The sequence below is a fragment of the Oryx dammah genome, unplaced genomic scaffold (assembly GCF_014754425.2).
Source record: "Oryx dammah isolate SB20612 unplaced genomic scaffold, SCBI_Odam_1.1 HiC_scaffold_27, whole genome shotgun sequence".
NCBI lineage: Eukaryota > Metazoa > Chordata > Mammalia > Artiodactyla > Bovidae > Oryx > Oryx dammah.
Window position 1 is genome coordinate 25,320,443 of NW_024070211.1, and position 20,126 is coordinate 25,340,568.

Here is a 20,126-nt window from a genome sequence, read left to right on the forward strand (position 1 = left end):
GAACAGCAAAATTTTCTAAACAGAGGGCACAGCAATTGTGATGGCCTGGGGTTGAGAATGAACTTTGCTTGTTTGAAGTACTGAAATTAGGTCCTTGCATATGGTATGCAGAGTGGAAAAATGAGGCTGGCCTGGGCTGGGTCATGCCAGGGCCCCTATTGGCCACAGTAAGGGGCTTGGATTTGATTCTGTATGCAGTGGGAAGGGACTGAGGACTTTCAAGCAGAGGAAGGACAGTATCTAATTTTCATCCTTCATGGAGGACGTATTGGAGGGATGCAGGACTGGAGATCCTGGGAGGTAACATAGTGAGACTTGACTTGTACGTGTTGTCCTGGAAAGAGTATGGCTGTGAATACCTAGATGTGGATTTCAATACTGATTCAATCTCCTATAATTATTTACTTATTCCCTCCAAGCAATAGCTTGTCTGAGCTGCCATTCTTAAAATTAAGTGAATAAGAATTCATAGGATAGTGAGATTAATTGAGTTAATTCTATGTGTTTCAACACAGACTTGCATAAAGTGAACTTCCAAGAAATCTTAATTCTCTTTCCATCCCCACTGGGAGTAGATAAACGACCTGATACTCTACTTCTTACTGAAGATGTGTGTGTGTGTGTTGTATGTGTGTGTGTGTGTGTGTGTGGCATTGAGGCCAATGGGTTGATGAAAGTAAAACAAAGAAAAGATATTACTGCTTTCCTTATCTGGTCTATTGTACATGTGTGTTCTCAGTTGCTCAGCTGTGTCCAACATTTTTGTGGGCCCGTGGACTGCAGCCCACCAGACTTCTCTGTCCATGGAATTTTCCAGGCAAGAATACTAGAGTGGGTCGCCATTTCCTCCTCCAGGAGATCTTCCCAATCCAGACATCAAACCTGTGTCTCTTGGGTCTCCTCTATTGGCAGATAGATTCTTTACCACTGTGCCACCTGGGAAGCCCCTGGTCTATTATAGGGGTAGCAATGTCTGTTAGTATTCACAACATTAAAAATTATGTTTTCATTGTAAAAATACTAATGGACCATTAAAAAAAATTAGAAACCATAGAAAAGTAGAAAGATTTTTCAAAAAAGCTCATCTAAATTAATAGAAAGTAAAAGTTGCTCAGTTGTGTCTGACTCTTTGCGACTTCACAGACTATACAGTCAATGGGAATCTCCAGGCCAGAATACTGGAGTAGGTAGTTGTTCCCTTCGCCAGGTGATCTTCCCAACCCAGGGATTGAACCCAGGTCTCCTGCATTGTAGGCAGATTGTTTACCAGATGAGCTACCAGGAAAGTCTGAAGCCCAAAGAATTGATGCTTTTGAACTGTGGTGTTGGAGAACACTCTTGAGAGTCCCTTGGACTGCAAGGAGATCCAACCAGTCAATGGTAAAGGAAATCAGTCCTGAATATTCATTGGAAGGACTGATGCTGAAGCTGAAACTCCAATACTTTGGCCACCTGATGTGAAGAACTGACACACTGGAAAAGACCCTGATGCTGGGAAAGATTTTGAAGGCAGGAGGAGAAGGGGACAACAGAGGATAAGATGGTTGGATGGTGTCACCGACTCGGTGGACATAAGTTTGAGCAAGCTTCGGGAGTTGGTGATGGATGGGGACTGGCATGGTGTAGTCAATGGGGTCACAGAGAGTCGGGCATGACTGAGCAACTGAACTGAACTGAACTGAGAAACAGAAGCCAAACATAATCACTGGTAATATTTTTGTTTTCTTAGTCTCTTTGCACTGAGGATAATATGGCAGACAGTGTCTACTTGTTAGGAAGGCTGAAAGAAAATTGAGATATTTGTGAAAATTTCAAAAATTTTGGATGAACGATTCTACACAGATATAATGCCCTGTTGTTTAATTGCCACTTTCAGAATTATTGTAAAGATTTAAATTTTGGGGTTCTCTTTTGGACTGGTCAGTATTTTAGGGCTTCAAGCCTTGTTTCAATATCAGGGAAAAGCAGACATCTTGAGGAAGAAAACTCTGGTATCTCATAAATTATTATCCTAGCAACTAAATGGATATTATGCCTTGTAAATCGTTTATTTCATTTAAGAAAAAGTGTTGACTATGGCAACCTGAGGATCTGATGCCCTCCTGCTGCAGAGATGAATTGGAATTAATTCATTTTTGTAATGATAAGCAGTTAAATTGTGTTTCTGACAGCTGGTAACTGGAAGATTTTCAAGCACAAAAAAGGAATTGGCTGAGTTACTACACACACAACATTGCATAAAACCCTATTGTCTAAGTGACCAATATCACACCACAGGAAATCAGCACTTGGGCGTAAATGTCTTCCAGTCTTTGGAAATACAGTGTGTGTTATCCAGTTTCTCAGTCTGTGTCATGAAATATGAAAATAGTTCAGGAAAGACACATCCCACTTGACCTTTGCAGAATGATTTAATAAAGTTAGCTTGATACAAAAATATGAAAGAGTAATTGCTGATAAAAGCAGACTTGTGGCTTCCTTCTTTCAGATCCTCCTTTCTTTGGAAACACTTCACAGGCTTTATTAACTCTTTAATGTTGTTGTAATTGGTGGCATTTGTCCCTGAGGCCATGTTACCAGCCCTGGAGTTGGGTTCCATTAGAGCAGAGATTCCGTGTCTCCTACGTTTTCATCTCCTTTCAGCACTCATCTTGATATCTTTGTCTACATAATTAGGCAAATATGTTTTCAATTGTTTTTACGTGTGTAGACATTTCACCCCTTTTACTGCTATCTTGATTGATGTTTTATGGGATACATTTTCATTGGTGGCCTCTTCCACTTAGAGAGGTGCCAACGTTGGTTTCTGCATCCACTTAGGACTCGATCGCTTCCATCTGCAGGTGTAACCAAATCTGGTCCTTCACTTTCCAATAAAGGCTGTCCTTCCCAGGCTTCCTCACTGACGTCTCTATCACCCCATCCTTCCGTTTCCTGTTATTTATTTATTTTATGGTGTTATTCTGATTTGAAATGAAATGCAGAGAAAATCTGGAGACTACGAAGATGTTGAAAAGAAAACTTCCTTGTGGGTCGAGAACTGTCATCACAACGGCAACCATCAGCTGATGTGGTTTCTTCCCAGAGGCCTCTTGGACCTCCCAGTAACACTATGCAGTTTATTTTCATCCAAGGGCACCCCATTACCTGATAATTTTTTGCTCACTCGTTTGTTTGTGTAAATTTTGACAGTAGGGATTTTGTCTCTCCTGCTTAATGGTACTTCTCCTGTGCCTCCTGGGATATATTTGGTCCTCAATAAATATTTGTCTAGTTTAATAAATGAACTGATTTATAATTTTCAAACACATCTTTTTTTTTCTCTTAAACATCTAAAAATACTAAAAAGAACTAATGTAATTATTAGATTTACATGAGGATTTCTTTCTGATGTCGTATCAGCCAAGAGAAGCTGGACAATGCTGCCCATATAGTCTCAAATCTTCATGACTGAAGACAACGAAGATTTATTTCTAACTTAATCTACATGTCCAATGAGCTCTGCTCATCCTGGTCACTCAGGAGCTCTGACTGATGGAAGCTTTGTCTTTGCACATACTTTCTACAAACCTGGGGCAGGAGAAGGGCCAAGATAAGTTGAACATTGGCTGTTAAAACTTCTGCTCGGTTGAGACACGTTTTATATCTGCTCACATTTAATTGACGAAAGCAAGCCATGCAAACTAACCTCAAAAAAGATGGAGGAAAGAAATTACTCTAACTAGAGCTCTTGTGATGATAATGTGGGTTAATATCACACTTGGTAGATGATGAAAAGTAATTCCGTGTCTTACCCTAGACTCCCAATCCTTCATTCCAGCCTCTCCACTATTTACAGGCTCTGGTATATCATGCTCAAAAATTTTCTCTTCATATAAAAATATATGTAATGTGTATATAGATGTATGCATGCATCCTTTTTTGGGTACTCAAGAATATTCAATAAATGCTATTCTGTGTTTTCTTTCCTTGGTTATTGGATTGTTTTATTTCTACATATTTTTAAAGATATTTCTCTATACATCATATAGTTCTCCTGCATTAGCGGCCATTGCTGTTTGTACCATACCTCACTTAGTTCAGTTCAGTTCAGCTGCTCGGTCACGTCCGACTCTTTGCAATCCCATGGACTACAGCAGGCTTCCCTGTCCATCACCAACTCCCGGAGCTTGCTCAAACTCATGTCCATTGAGTCAGTGATGCCATCCAACCATTTCATTTAACCACTTCCCTTTTGATGGTAGGAGGTTTCCAATCGCCTCCTTTGACAACGGTGCTCACAGTGCACTTCGATGAAACTACTGTGATGTAATAAGAACAAGCCTGTCTTGGCTTCAGAAAGATCTTGTTTGCAACCCCAAATCCCACTGATTACCTGACTAGGCAACTCAAGCCTCATGCATCTTGGTTTTTTCAGCTATGAAAAGGATATAGTGACGCATCCTTTACAGCACTCTTGGGAGAAGTAAATGAGATAATTTCTTGAAACCTAATGGCCTTTCAATAAAAATCTCGTGTGACAGTTTCATCACTGAACTTGAATTTAAAGGATTATTCATACAGAATTGTACTATAATGGTAGGTAGCAGTTAATAAGCACTCAAATGTATAAATACCGTGGAGGTTTTCTCATTCATTTTTTCTATTTTATTGTATAAAACCTGAATTTTTTTGCCCAATCTTAAATAGTTTTCATTTATTTTATTAAAAATGTATCAATTAACTTAAGTGCATTTCTGATCAAGAATAAACAGAATTGCATAGTTTGTTATATGAACTCATAATAATCTAGCACATCCATGCTATGTAATCTGAGGTTTCAGTCCATTAATAAGTATGTCTTATAACTGTGTAGACCACGTGGTTTCAATAGAAATGTACATTCATTTTATGGCCACAATTAACAATTCAGAAAATCCTGCCCTCAAAGTCTTCCTTCTGTTTCATAGCATTACTGCTAGCATGGGGTCACAAAGAGTCAGACACAGCTGAGAGACTAACACACACACTACCAACCATGTAAATTGTGATGCCACCTGAATTTATACATTCATCAGAGTGACACACTTCACTTCTGGTCATATTTCATTAGCCAAAGCAAGTCACATGGTCCTTCTCACTTCAAACATAATGTACCTGAAGGCGAACTTTTTAATCTCCTTTGGTTACAGTCTGAGTCTATCTACAGTTACTGCTCCTCATCTAAGTAAACAGCAACACTATTTACCTGGCTGATCATGCCCCCAGATTGGGAGTCATTTTGGCTTCTCTTTTTCTCTCATGCTGCACATCCAAATTATCGGCACATCGTAGTAGCTTTAAAAGTATATCTCAAATCTAATCACCTCTTAATATTTCTGTTGTTAACAATCGAATGCAGTCATTGCTCTCTCTCAGTACCTGGACCACTACCTCAATACTTTTCAAATGTGATCTTTGTTTCCACTCTTAGCACTCCGCCCTAGTCTGTTTCCAAACAGCAGCCACAGTGATTATTTTAAATGCAGGTCAAATCTAGTGACATTCTCTCACACCTAGAACAAAGTTCAGTATTTTTCAGACTGGTTTGTAGTCTGTGTGTGTGTGTGTCTATTTCTTTGTGATACATATATCTAAACCTGTGCTATTTTTTGATGCAGATGCTTTTTTCTTACTTTGAGTTGCAATAGAAAAAAATATATAAACTCAATTTTATAATCTGGCGTCTGGATCTCTTTGCAACCTCTTGTTCTAATTCTCCCATTGGTTGGTTCAGTTGCTCAGTTGTGTCTGACTCTGCGACTCCATGAATCGCAGCACGCCAGGCCTCCCTGTCCATCGACAACTCCCAGAGTTCACTCAGATTCACATCCATCGAGTCAGTGATGCCATCCAGCCATTTCATCCTCTGTCGTCCCCTTCTCCGCCTGCCCCCAATCCCTCCCAGCATCTGAGTCTTTTCCAATGAGTCAACTCTTTGCATGAGGTGGCCAAAGTACTGGAGTTTCAGCTTTAGCATCATTCATTCCAAAGAAATCCCAGGGCTGATCTCCTTCAGAATGGACTGGTTGGATCTCCTTGCAGTCCAAGGGACTCTCAGAAGTCTTCTCCAACACCACAGTTCAAAAGCATCAATTCTTCTGTGCTCAGTCTTCTCCACAGTCCAACTCTCACATCCATACATGACTACTGGAAAAACCATAGCCTTGACTAGACGGACCTTAGTCGGCAAAGTAATGTCTCTGCTTTTGAATATGCTATCTAGGTTGATCATAAATTTTCTTCCAAGAGTAAGCGTCTTTTAATTTCATGGCTGCAGTCACCATCTGCAGTGATTTTGGAGTCCCCAAAAATAAAGTGTGACACTGTTTCCACTGTTTCCCCATCTATTTCCCATGAAGTGATGGGACCGGATGCCACGATCTTCGTTTTCTGAACGTAGAAATTTAAGCCAACTTTTTCACTCTCCTCTTTCACTTTCATCAAGAGGCTTTTTAGTTCCTCTTCCCTTTCTGCCATAAGGGTAGTGTCATCTGCATATCTGAGGTTATTAATATTTCTTCTGGCAATCTTGATTCCAGCTTGTGTTTCTTCCAATCCAGCATTTCTCATGATGTACTCTGCATATAAGTTAAATAAGCAGGGTGACAACATACAGCCTTGGTGTACTCCTTTTCCTATTTGGAACCAGTCTGTTGTTCCATGTCCAGTTCTAACTGTTGCTTCCTGACCTGCATACAGATTTCTCAAGAGGCAGGTCAGGTAGTCTGTTATTCCCATCTCTCTCAGAATTTTCCACAGTTTATTGTGATCCACACAGTCAAAGGCTTTGGCATAGTCAATAAAGCAGAAATAGATGTTTTTCTGGAACTCTCTTGCTTTTTCCATGATCCAGCGGATGTTGGCAATTTGATCTCTGCTTCCTCTGCCTTTTCTAAAACCAGCTTGAACATCAGGAAGTTCACGGTTCACGTATTGCTGAAGCCTGGCTTGGAGACTTTTGAGCATTACTTTACTAGCATGTGAGATGAGTGCAATTGTGCGGTAGTTTGAGCATTCTTTGGCATTGCCTTTCTTTGGGATTGCAATGAACACTGACATTTTCCAGTCCTGTGGCCACTGCTGAGTTTTCCAAATTTGCTGGCATATTGAGTGCAGCACTTTCACAGCATCATCTTTCAGGATTTGAAATAGCTCTACTGGAATTCCATCACTTCCACTAGCTTTGTTCGTAGTGATGCTTTCTAAGGCCCACTTGACTTCACATTCCAAGATGTCTGGCTCTAGATGAGTGATCACACCATCGTGATTATCTTGGTCATGAAGATCTTTTTTGTACAGTTCTGTGTATTCTTGCCACCTCTTCTTAATATCTTCTGCTTCTGTTAGGTCAATACCATTTCTGTCCTTTATCGAGCCCATCTTTGCATGAAATGTTCCCTTGGTATCTCTGATTTTCTTGAAGAGATCTCTAGTCTTTCCCATTCTGTTCTTTTCCTCTATTTCTTTGCATTGATCACTGAAGAAGGCTTTCTTATCTCTTCTTGCTATTCTTTGGAATTCTGCATTCAGATACTTTTATCTTTCCTTTTCTCCTTTGCTTTTCACTTCTCTTCTTTTCACAGCCCTAATCACACTGCCTTTCTCGCTGTTTCTTAGCACTCCAAGCACCCATTAGCTCAGGACATTTGCACTTGCTATTTATTTGTGTTGGATCATTAATCATCCAGATATTCAGCAGCTTCAGTTTCCTTTATCTACTTAGAAACCCTCCTTAGAAACCTTCCATTTTCTTTGTCATTTTCAGAAGCCTAAAGGCTGGTTCAAAAAGTTAGATTCTAGGACAAAGGATCTAAAAAAATGGATGAAGAGCAAAGCTAATATATTTTTCTTATGATCATCTATTAGTATATGTATATAAGATTCTATACCTTTTATAACCATACTAGAAAAAGGCACCTCTATAAAAAGTCTAGAATCTGCCTACCTCCCTCCAGCTCCCCAGATTACTGTATCTTTCCACTTATTCCTTCAGTTCAGTTCAGTTCAGCTGCTCAATTGTGTCCAACTCTTTGCAACCCCTTGGACTGCAGCACGCCAGGCCTCCTTGTCCATCACCAACTCCCAGAGTTTACTCAAACTCAGGTCCATTGAGTCGATGATGCCATCCAACCATCTCATCCTCTGTTGTCTCCTTTTCCTCCTGCCTTCAATCTTTCCCAGCATCAGGGTCTTTTCAAACGAGTCAGCTCTTCGCATCAGGTGGCCAAAGTATTGGAGTTTTAGCTTCAACATCGGTCCTTCCAATGAATATTCAGGACTGATTTCCTTTAGGATGGACTGGTTGGATCTTCTTGCAGTTCAAGGGACTCTCAAGAGTCTTCTCCAACACCATGGTTCAAAAGCATCAATTCTTCGGTGCTCAGCCTTCTCCACAGTCCAACTCTCACATCCATACATGACTACTGGAAAAACCATAGCCTTGACTAGACGGACCTTAGTCAGCAAAGTAATGTCTCTGCTTTTGAATATGCTATCTAGGTTGATCATAAATTTTCTTCCAAGAGTAAGTGTCTTTTAATTTCATGGCTGCAGTCACCATCTGCAGTGATTTTGAAACCCCAAAAAATAAAGTGTGACACTGTTTCCACTGTTTCCCCATCTATTTGCCATGAGATGATGAGACTTTGGTCACCTGATAAGAAGAGCTGACTCATTTGAAAAGACCCTGATGCTGGGAAAGGTTAAGGGCAGGAGGAGAAGGGGACAACAGAGGATGAGATGGTTGGATGGCATCACTGACTCGATGGACATGGGTTTGGGTGGACTCCGGGAGTTGGTGATGGACAGGGAGGCCTGGTGTGTTGTGGTTCATGGGATCACAAAGATTCGGACATGACTGAGCAACTGAACTGAACTGAACTGATGGGACTGTACGCCAGGATCTTAGTTTTCTGAATGTTGAGCTTTAAGCCAACTTTTTCACTCTCTTCTTTCACTTTCATCAAGAGGCTCTTTAGTTCTTCACTTTCTGCCAATAAGGGTGGTGTCGTTTGCGTATCTGAGGTTATTGGTATTTCTCCTGACAATCTTATTCCTTTAGTTCAGTTCAGTTCAGTTCATTTCAGTCGCTCAGTTGTGTCCGACTCTTTGTGACCCCATGAATTGCAGCACACCAAGTCTCCCTGTCCATCACCAACTCCCGGAGTTCACTCAGACTCGTGTCCATCAAGTCAGTGATGCCATCCAGCCATCTCATCCTCTGTCATCCACTTCTTCTCCTGCCCCCAATCCCTCCCAGCATCAAAGTCTTTTCCAGTGAGTCAACTCTTCGCATGAGGTGGCCAAAGTACTGAAGTTTCAGCTTTAGCATCATTCCTTCCAAAGAAATCCCAGGGTTGATCTCCTTCAGAATGGACTGGTTGGATCTCCTTGCATCTTATTCCTTATGCTTACACAAATGTATAAGCCTATATTTGCACATATGGAGTTGTTTCTGGTGTGTTACTGTGCTTTGTGTGTGTGTGCTGCATAATATTGGAGAGGGTGGATCTGTCTTAATTAATTACACTGTTTTCTGATATAACTATACCATGTTCACATAATGTGTTAGTTGCTCAGTTGTGTCCAACTTTTTGCAATGCCATGGACTGTAGCCCACCAGGCACCTCTGTCCATGGAATTCCTCAGGCCAAGAATACTGCAGTGGGTTGCCATTTCCTTCTCCAGGGGATTGTCCCTACCCAGGGATTGAACCCAGGTCTCCCACATTGCAGGCAGATTTTTTACCATCTGAGCCACCAGGGAAGCCGCTGACTGAGCACATAGCTTCCACACAAATATACTGGGGTAAGTTTATCTCTCTATCTCTGTCTCTATCTATATCTCTTTCCATGTTGGCACTTTAGTTTCTATAGGGTGGATTTCCAGAAATGGGCTTGCTGTGGTAAGCTATTTCATTTTCAGTCGGTGTCCCAACACTTCAGTAGCTTCAGTTCAGTTCAGTCGCTCGGTTGCGTCTGACTCTGCGACCCCATGAACTGCAGCATGCCAGGCCTCCCTGTCCATCACCAAGTCCCGGAGTTCACCCAAGCCCATGTCCATTGAGTTGGTGATGCCATCCAACCATCTCATCCTCTGTCGTCCCCTTCTCCTCCTGCTTTCAATCTTTCCCATTATCAGGGTCTTTTCAAATGTCAGCTGTTCACATCAGGTGGCCAAAGTACTGGAGTTTCGGCTTCAGCGTCAGTCCTTCCAGTGAACACCCGGGACCGACCTCCTTTAGCTTCTTTTCTTAGCTTGATCATGGCTCCCACCACAACGGCCCCACCGAAGGGCACATAAGATGGGGACAGCGGGAGGTCAAGTAGCTATTGTGGCTCCTGACCTGAGCTGTTTGTTTATAGTGACCCCACCTCAGAAGCAGCGTGCTCCTTTTGACCACTGGCAAAGAGGGCAATTAATATAAAATTCATGTGCTTTTCTGGGTTGTAATTCTGTACTACCTGCCTTTAAGAGAACTTTGAATAAAACTAAATACATGGGGAAGTTTGGAAAATTTTTACATAGTTCATTCATAAAAGAGGAGGGGAAAATGCCGCTGCTTCAAGTCCCATTCAGCTGTGTTGCTGGAATATATGCTCCCGAGTGTTTGAGAAAGAATATATGAAATACATCATTAGAGCACCTAAATGCCATAAACAGTTGTTTAAATAATTCCACCAAATGATTTAGTATTTAAATCTGTATTTTTATTGGAATTCAGTTGGCATTAGGGTAATAGAATAACCTTTTTGATTTTGTCTGTTTATCCTGGTTTCTCTTTCATGATTTACTAGTTCTTAGTTTTATCTTTTAGAGCTTCTAAGTTACTTAGTTTTTGTATTTTTAAAGCAAGTAGTATTTGGCAATTAGGATTTGGTGGTTAAAAAATCTTTAGTTTTGGGTTAATAGAAGTTAAAGGAGCAGCAACAGCAACCACCAAAAAAGCCAAAGGAAATATGTGGACCAGGAAAAACATAATGAAAAAACTGCCAATGAATTCACCAGGACTAAAATCAACCAGTCTTATACCTATACATATTTAATGATTAACTAAATACTCCATTTTAAGATAGTCAAATCAATTTGATAAAATTAATACAATCTGAAACACTTTCTATAAAGTAAATTTAATTGATTAACTCCTGATATCAAAATGACATAATAAAAAAGCCCAAAGGTAATAATATACAAAGACCACTATTAAATGACTCTACATGGCAGTGTTGGCTACCTGGTTTCACTGTATCAGAGATTTCAACTCAGAACCTAGGGCACTGATCAAATAAAAATCAAGAAATGAAAGGGGATTTCATGACATTATTGTTGACTGTGTTCTCTTTGCCTGAGATTTTTTGTTTGTTTGTTTGATGAGAAAATGAAGAACTTGATTCTTGAAGGCAGTGGGAGTGTTGCACAAAACATGGAACTACAGTGCTATCGCTTCTATTCTGATCTTGCTCAAGTTCATCAGGGAAAATTAACGTTGGCAGCTGATTCAGTGACTAAATCTTGATATTTTTCTGGCTTAATTCATAACATAACTGTAAGCTATTGCTCCATGTTTATATTTCCCATCCATTTCTCACATTTCCAAAGCATGCTGATATGTGATCCAGGCAGTTTAGCTACCATAATTGGCATTTTTCTTGGGCCAAAAGGAAACAAATTCCTTATCCACCATACTTTTTTAATTTCTGAAAAACAACAAGTAACATGGTTAATCCTCTTTTTGATCTTTTTTCCTTTTGAATTTTCCTTATATTCTTTCTCTCTTTTAATCTTTTACTCTCTTTTTAATCTTCTCATTTTGCCCCACCCCTTTTATTTGACTTCTCGTTATGTACTCCTTTAAAAGAATTGGTCCAGTCTATGGAAATGGTTCTTCAGAGGCTGTTCAAAGAACCATTATCCACAGTTAGAGGCCCTACTATTTCTCTAAAGAATTTCATTGCAACACTTGCCAAGACGTCTCAACAGACTATCTTTCACAGTATTAATAGCACATAAATCTTGTGGACAAAATGATGCTTAATGAAATTATTTTCTTGTGATGAAATGTTAAAATATATTCTGTTTTTCACCTTCCGAATACACATGTAAGACAAACGGTTATCCTAACAACTCAGAAAAATTGGTAATTCACAAGTCACTTAGCTTTTTCAATCAGGAGCATCCATATACGTCTTTAATTTCTGTTAGACTACTTTGGTGACAACAAACGGAGCAGAAGGGCAGTTTAGTTTCAAATGCAAGCACTATTGAGTTAATCTTTACTTTCTTACACAATTTTGAAACTCACATAGCAGTGACATTGTTTATGCATAAGGTACACTTTCAACAGTAGCCAAGAGTTTGGAAAGAAAGGAATGAAAGCTTGGGAACTTAAAAATATATAGGCCTTCCTTTTAACTTGAAAGACATATTTAAAATGAGTTGCCTATTTCTCTTATAAGTCACATTTTCAAAACACACTCATAAGATGTTTGGCTGCTGGTCTAATATTACACCTTTCCCTTTCATCTTTCTTTTTACTACAAACCCTTAATGACAAATGCAGGCAGACCAGTGATACTGATATACTGCGAGCTTAGCATGTGAATTAGTCATCAGACAATCAGTTCAGGGGTCAGGCTTAGAGAAACAGTGCAAAGTTTGCAAAATGCAGGTCAGCAGAGGTGCTCTCCACTTCAAAGGGGGCGTGCTTGGCCACGAGAACTCGGATCCCAGGCAGAAACAGCTGGGATTGTCGTTTGTCCAGAGATGGAAGGCTTGTGTGTGTTTGAGCGTGTTTGTAGCCAAGATTGGGTTTCACTACTTTGTAGAACAACAATTTACTTTAGGAGGCTGTGCTGATAAAACTCAATAGGAAGCTGGTGTCCACAGAAGCCCAGGTCACTAATATCAAGCAAGGGGACTGATCTGGGACAAACCACACAAAAAGATATCTGAAACATCCCCATGTGGTTGACTTGCTCAGGATTTCAGTTTCCGAGAAATTTATAAAAGCATTTCCTTTTCTCGGGAGTCAAGTGAGAACCCCGTTTTGTTTGTACAGGAACTGAAGAGAAAATATGAAAATGTGAACCTATTCTGAAGATTTTAGAGTTTGCTTTTTCTACCTTATTTTGTTCACAGGCAAATATAAGAAAGAAAAAATTTGATTCAGACTTTTGTTTGAAGAAAATATGTAAGGAAATATATAAGAAAAAATATAAGGAAAACCAGTGTGTCCTTTCCCAATTCACTTTATTTTTCTTAGGAAAAATAAAAAAAGGGAAGTCAAGTCTGCATGTTACCCTAATGTTAAAACTTATTTTAATTAAAGTTGTAATGAATATTTACATTTGTATTCAGGCTGTAAGTGCCTTTTAGTTTCAGTTTTAAAAATGAGATCTCTTCTTAGGACACCCTAAGGACACTTAGGGTTTTAGGGCAGCTCATCCAGAACTCAGCAAGTAGAGGTCACTACCTTCAAAGAAGTAAATGTACAGGAGGCTAGTTTGACCTCAAGCTGATGTTACCATTTTTCATTTTTGAGAAAAACTACAGCGTGAATCAAGAGAATTGGGTTCTTGCATCTCTCAGGGTTTTTCAACTACTGGAAAGAAAACTGGAAAGCGAAGTAAAAAATGCTAAAGAAGAGAAAAAAAAATCCAAAATCCAAACCATATGACAATGCCTATTTCTTCATTTTCTTTGTCATGTTGGTTTACTCTTTCTTGGCATTAACTGTCTTGTTGGGTTATAGTTGCTCCAAGAAAGCCATTTCAAAGAAAGATCTTTACCAGGAGTTCAATGAGAGTGAGCCCTGAAACAAGAATTTGACCCATCGATGGTGGAGAAGCATTACTTTGAAGACGAAAAGTCTTCTTTGAACACTGAAATCAGGATACTGTGCTAAATACTCATAGAAGGCTCCTATCATAGGGGGGCTGTAGACACCCTTATTCAGCTAATTCCAGCCTGATAAGCCAAATTATTGCCTGAATGTGGAAAAAGACCGACTTTCTAAAAACAAACAAACAAACAAACAAAAAAGCCCTGATTTATTTGCAAAAGAATTTTCAAGAGGAGGTATAACTTGTAATGCTTTTCTGTCTTTTTATAAATCAGTATTAACATGCCACTAATTCATCACGGAGCATCAGTAATGGAACGTTTTGGACTGTATTCTTTTAAGTGGTAGGCAGAAAAAGAAGAAAAAACCAACTCGACTCAAGTATGGTGAATAGTTTGAAGGAATTTGTTACTTATGATATTATCTGGTAGTAAAGCCCATGAATTTCTGGTTTCATTGGAAATTAACTCTGGGAGTACAAGCAGTATTGCAGAACATGCCTTACCCTTCTTTATGAACTAATACCACTGAATATGGGAACATATCAATTCCCTCCATGCCCCCACCCCCACTACTCAGCTGAGTTCATATACAATGGGAAAATTATTAGCACAACATCTGCAGAATGTAATTACACTGCTGTTTTATATCCTTTTACTGGAAAGCTAGGAGTTGAAAGCTGACATTTTTTTCTTTCCATGACTTGAAAACATTCATAAATCTTATAACACAAGTGTGCCTCTGATTTTCATTGGTAGCCACTAATGGTCATTTATTTCTGCATGGCTATTCCCATGAATTTTTAAAAAATATATTTTAAATACTGATTAAATTAATGCAAAATACAGTATATTTAATACACATTTATTTTCAATGTATCAGATTATCTAACTCTTTTTGTCAATTTCTTTGACATTGTAGATAGATTTATAAACCTTTTGTATTTGTTTTGAACATCTGAAATTTCGGATTTCCCAGCTGGCACAGTGGTAAAGAATCGGCCTGCCAATGCAGGTGATGCAGGAGATTCCTGGGTTGGTCAGGGAAAGCCACTCTTAAGAGGATTATAAGAATAATAATAACATCATCTATATTAACAAACATTGTGTGGCAAACATTTAAGTAAATAAGGATGGTTACCATTGTCTAGAAGTGCATCACAGTGATTGCGTTGTGGTCACCTATTTGCTATGTGACAGACACACATCTAGGAGCTGGGGATGTAGGGAGGATTACCTTTTAGGAGAAGAGACAGACAATAAATAAATCAGAGGTTAAGTAAAAACGGAAAGGAGAAAAATAAAGCAAGATAAGTGATTAAGGTTGGGGGTGCTATTTTAGGGGAGGGGTTAGACCCAGTGTGTCTGAACAGGTGATATTTGAGCTTTGGTGATATTGAGATTTGAATGACAAGAAAGAGTTAGCTATGTGATGATCTGGGGGAAGAAGATTCTACGCAAAGGGACCAGAAAATGTGAAGGCAATGTTAAGAGGAAGAGCTGGGCATGTTGTTTTAGTTTTGTTTTGTTTAAACATTTTTATTTAAAAAAAATTAAAGATCTTCCTGTCACCACTTCTTTCCAGCACAGTTAATTTTTATTTATACCAATTACAATACAATTACAACCAATAAATCAAGAAGGGTAGGGTGGGTACTTATGGCTTCAAATTTAAAAGGGGAGGCGGGGGCACCTCAAACAAAGTAAAAAACTACCTAAATTTTAAGGGTAATTGCCAGCACAACTGTCAGATTGGCATTCTATTTCCTGCCATCTAATCAGTAATCAGTGCAGACACAGGTGATGAAGGGTTCCAAAACAAGGTACACAGAGGAAGTAATTTACAACCACAGAAGTTTTTACTTGGTAAACTCTTGCCCCTCACCCAACTGGGTCTTTTTTAAAAGATTTTTTTTTTTTTTTTGATATGGGCCATTTTTAAAGCCTTTATTGAATTTGCTACAATATTGCTCCTGTGCTTTTTTTTTTTCCCTGGCCACAAGGGATGTAGATCTTAGCTTCCCGACCAGGGATGGAACCCACACCCCCATCATTGGAAGGTGAAGTGTTAACCATGGTCCAGTAGGGAAGTCCTGGGTCTTTTTTTTTTTTTCATGCTGTCACAGTGACTCCCTATGTAGCATTTTAAAAACTTCTATTTCTTTTAAAAGGCTTTTGGGTGGCATTTCAAGTCTTCTGCATTCACCTTCAGTTTCTTGCAAGGTCTGATGCATGTTAGGAGGTTCAGCTGTTTGCAGCTTCCCACATCAGCCTCAACTATACCTAGGTTCTCTGAGCTACAGGGGTGGATTGTGGAGTCTTGATTTACAATCCTCCTCACCATTTCAAAAGAAAGAATACATTTGTCATAAGTGGCCTGTTCAAATCCCAACCAGTGCGAAAGTAATCACAGATTGCTTCTGCTGGCACATCTGGTGCTTAGACCTTCTGCACAGATTCAACATGGTATCCTCCTCCCCTGCAGCATTCTAGGAATGAAAGGGTCAAGAAAGATATATATCCACTGTAAGTGGTCACCAAAAGGCAAGATGGTTGTCTGAGGAGGCCTTACAAATAGGTGAGAAAAGAAGAGAAGTGAAAGGTAAAGGAGGAAAGGGAAGATATACCTATTTGAATGCAGAGTGCCTAAGAATAGCAAGGAATGATACGAAAGACTTCCTCAGTGATCAGTGCAAATAGAGAAAAACAATAGAATGGGAAAGACTAGAGATCTCTTCAAGAAAATTAGAGATACCAAGGGAATATTTCACGCAAAGATGGGCTCGATAAAGGACATAAATGGTATGGACCTAACAGAAGCAGAAGATATTAAGAAGAGGTGGCAAGAATACAAAGAAAACTAGACAAAAAAGATCTTCATGACCCAGATAATAATGATGGTGTGATCACTCATCTAGAGCCAGACATCCTGGAATGTGAAGTCAAGTGGGCCTTAGGAAGCATCACTACAAACAAAGCTAGTGGAAGTGATGGAATTCCAGCTGAGCTGTCTCAAATCTTAAAAGATGATGCTGTGAAAGTGCTGCACTCAATATGCCAGCAAATTTGGAAAACTCAGCAGTGGCCACAGGACTGGAAAAGGTCAGTTTTCATTCCAATCCCAAAGAAAGGCAATGCCAAAGAATGCTCAAACTACTGCACAGTTGCACTCACCTCACATGCTAGCAAAGTAATGCTCAAAATTCTCCAAGCCAGGCTTCAGCAATACATGAACTGTGAACTTTCAGATGTTCAAACTAGATTTAGAAAAGGCAGAGGAACCAGAGATCAAGTTGTCAACATCCGCTGGATCATTAAAAAAATCAAGAGAGTTCCATGAAAACATCTACTTCTGCTTTATTGACTATGCCAAAGTCTTTGACTCTGTGAAAGTGAAGTCACTCAGTCATGTCATGTCCGACTCTTTGCGACCCCATTGACTGTAGCCTACCAGGCTCCTCTGTCCATGGGATTTTCCAGACAATAATACTGGAGTGGATTGCCATTTCCTTCTCTAGGGGATCTTCCCAACCCAGGACTTGAACCCAGGTCTCCCACATTGTAGACAGACGCTTTACCATCTGAGCCATACCAGACCACCTGACCTGCCTTCTGAGAAATCTGTATGTAGGTCAAGAAGCAACAGTTAGAACTGGACATGGAACAACAGACTGGTTCCAAGGGAAAGGAGTATGTCAAGGCTGTTTATTGTCACCCTGCTTATTTAACTTATATGCAGAGTACCTCATGAGAAATGCCAGGCTGAATGAAGCACAACCTGGAATCAAGATTGCCAGGAGATATATCAACAACCTCGGATATGCAGATGACACCACCCTTATGGCAGAAAGCGAAGAACTAAACAGCTTCTTGATGAAAGTGAAAGAGGAGAGTGAAAAAGTTGGCTTAAAACTCAACATTCAACAAACTAAGGTCATGGCATCCGGTCCCATCACTTCATGCAAACAGACGAGGAAACAACAGAAACAGTGAGAGACTTTATTTTGGGGGTGCCAAAATCACTGCAGATGGTGATTGCAGCCATGAAATTAAAAGACGCTTGCTCCTTGGACAAAAAGCTGTGACCAATCTAGATAGCCTATTAAAAAGCAGAGCCATTGCTTTGCCAACAAAGGTCCATCTAGTCCAGGCTATGGTTTTTCCAGTAGCCATGAACCGATGTGAGAGTTGGACTATAAAGAAAGCTGAGCGCTGAAGTATTGATGCTTTTGAACTGTGGTTGGAGAAGACTCTTGAGAGTCACTTGGACTGCAAGGAGATCCAACTAGTCCATCTTAAAGGAGATCAGTCCTGAATATTCATTGGAAGGACTGATACTGAAGCTGTAACTACAATAGTTTGGCCACCTGATGCGAGGAACTGACTCTTTGGAAAAGACCCTGATGCTGGGGAAGATTGAAGGCAGGAGGAGAAGGGGACAACAGAGGATGGTTGGATGGCATCACTGACTCGATGGACATGAGTTTGAGCAAGCTCCGGGAGTTGGTGATGGACAGGGAGGCCTGGTGTGCTGCAGTCCATGATATCGCAGAGTCAGACACGACTGGCTGAACTGAAGTAGTCACAGAGAAGAAAATCATCTCACCACCCAGTCAGCATGTTTTCCCTGTGGTTGAGAAGCAGTATAAAAGGAGGCTTTAGTTTCCTCTAACTTCACCATTATATTAACTAAAACCACCACCTTGATAAAATTACTAGAGCCAAGATGGGTTACAATGTTAGATAAATTCATTAAATTCAACTCCTTAAACAATCATGTGTATCTGTAATGCTCAAGTGAGAAATACTTGAGAATCTATGAAAGTGGGAGAATGAGGAGCTAAGACTTCAGGCCTCAAAATATGTTGGAGGAATTTTTCTTAGTCCCTGCAAGCAGCTATTGCAATGAAACAACAGGAGAAAATACAGAGCTGATGGTTTTGCTATCATGTTAAAAAACTAGGCTTCCTCAGCGAAGCACCTGATAAACTTAGGTGATTGGATCACAGAGGAAAATCCACTTTACACACACACACACACAAACTGGGGACTTTTCCCACCCTCAATCCCTGCACTGCTGAGATACAAAATGAATTTTATGACAACGGATCCTTAATCTTCAGAGATGTTTTGGCTTGTGGTGCCTTTTTAAGGCATCTCTCTCTTGCCCGGTACCATGGGTTGATCAAGGGGTGTATAAAAATGGGGGCCTTGGGAAGCTTCCACAATACAGGGCTACAGGCCCTTCAGATGTGAATATGACACCCACCCAGTTAGATCTTTACAGGGGGAATAACCTTGATAAATAAAAACAAATATTTGTTTACATCAAAGAATTCAAACACTGGATCTTTCACATATGAAGGACAAAATATTTGTCATTCAGTCACTGTGTCAGACTCTGAAACCTCATGGACTGCAGCACACCTGCCTCCCTGGCCCTCCCTGTTGCTATCTCCCAGAGGTTGCTCAGACTCATGTCAATTGAGTGGGTGATGCCATCCAACCATCTCATCCTCTGTGACCCCCTTCTCCTCCTGCCCTCAATCTTTTCCAGGGTCTTTTCCAATGAGTCGACTCTGCATCAGGTGGCCAAAGTATTGGAGCTTCAGCATCAGTCCTTCCACTGAATATTCAGGACTGATTTGCTTTAGGATGGACTGGTTGGATCTCCTTGCAGTCCAAGGGACTCTCAAGAGTCTTCTCCAGCACCACAGTTCAAAAGCATGCACAGCAAGGATGGCAGTGAGACAGGCTGGGACCTCGGACCTCAAGCTGCAGTGCTGCAGGGCTTCTACCTGGACACGCCTCTCCTCCAGCAACAAAATACAAAGAAACTATATGGAACTAAAAATAACTGCATGCATGTGCAGTTGGGGCAAATTCTGGACAAAAGATACAAAAACAAACCCCCTACTGCCACTTCGGAAGAGCCAGGAGCACAAGCAGGGTGTTGGGAGCAAAAGTAGGGTACCATGCATGTTCCCTGCACTCAGCAACACCAGAGAGCTGGGCAAACCACTTAAGCCACCTCTCCTCCTGAGCCCTGGACACACCCCTACCCTCATCCCATATAAGGACATTCCACAAGCTCACCCCCTCCTCCGTGAGCAAGGAAACCTGTTGTTGGTTCTCACTTTCCTCCGCTGTAGCAGGAACACCACTAAAGCCTTGTCTGAATTTCTTGTCTGGTTTCTAGCCAATTTCTTTCTTTTTTGGGGTGTGTGTGTGTGTGTGTGAATTTCTACTGATCGGGGAAGGCAAAG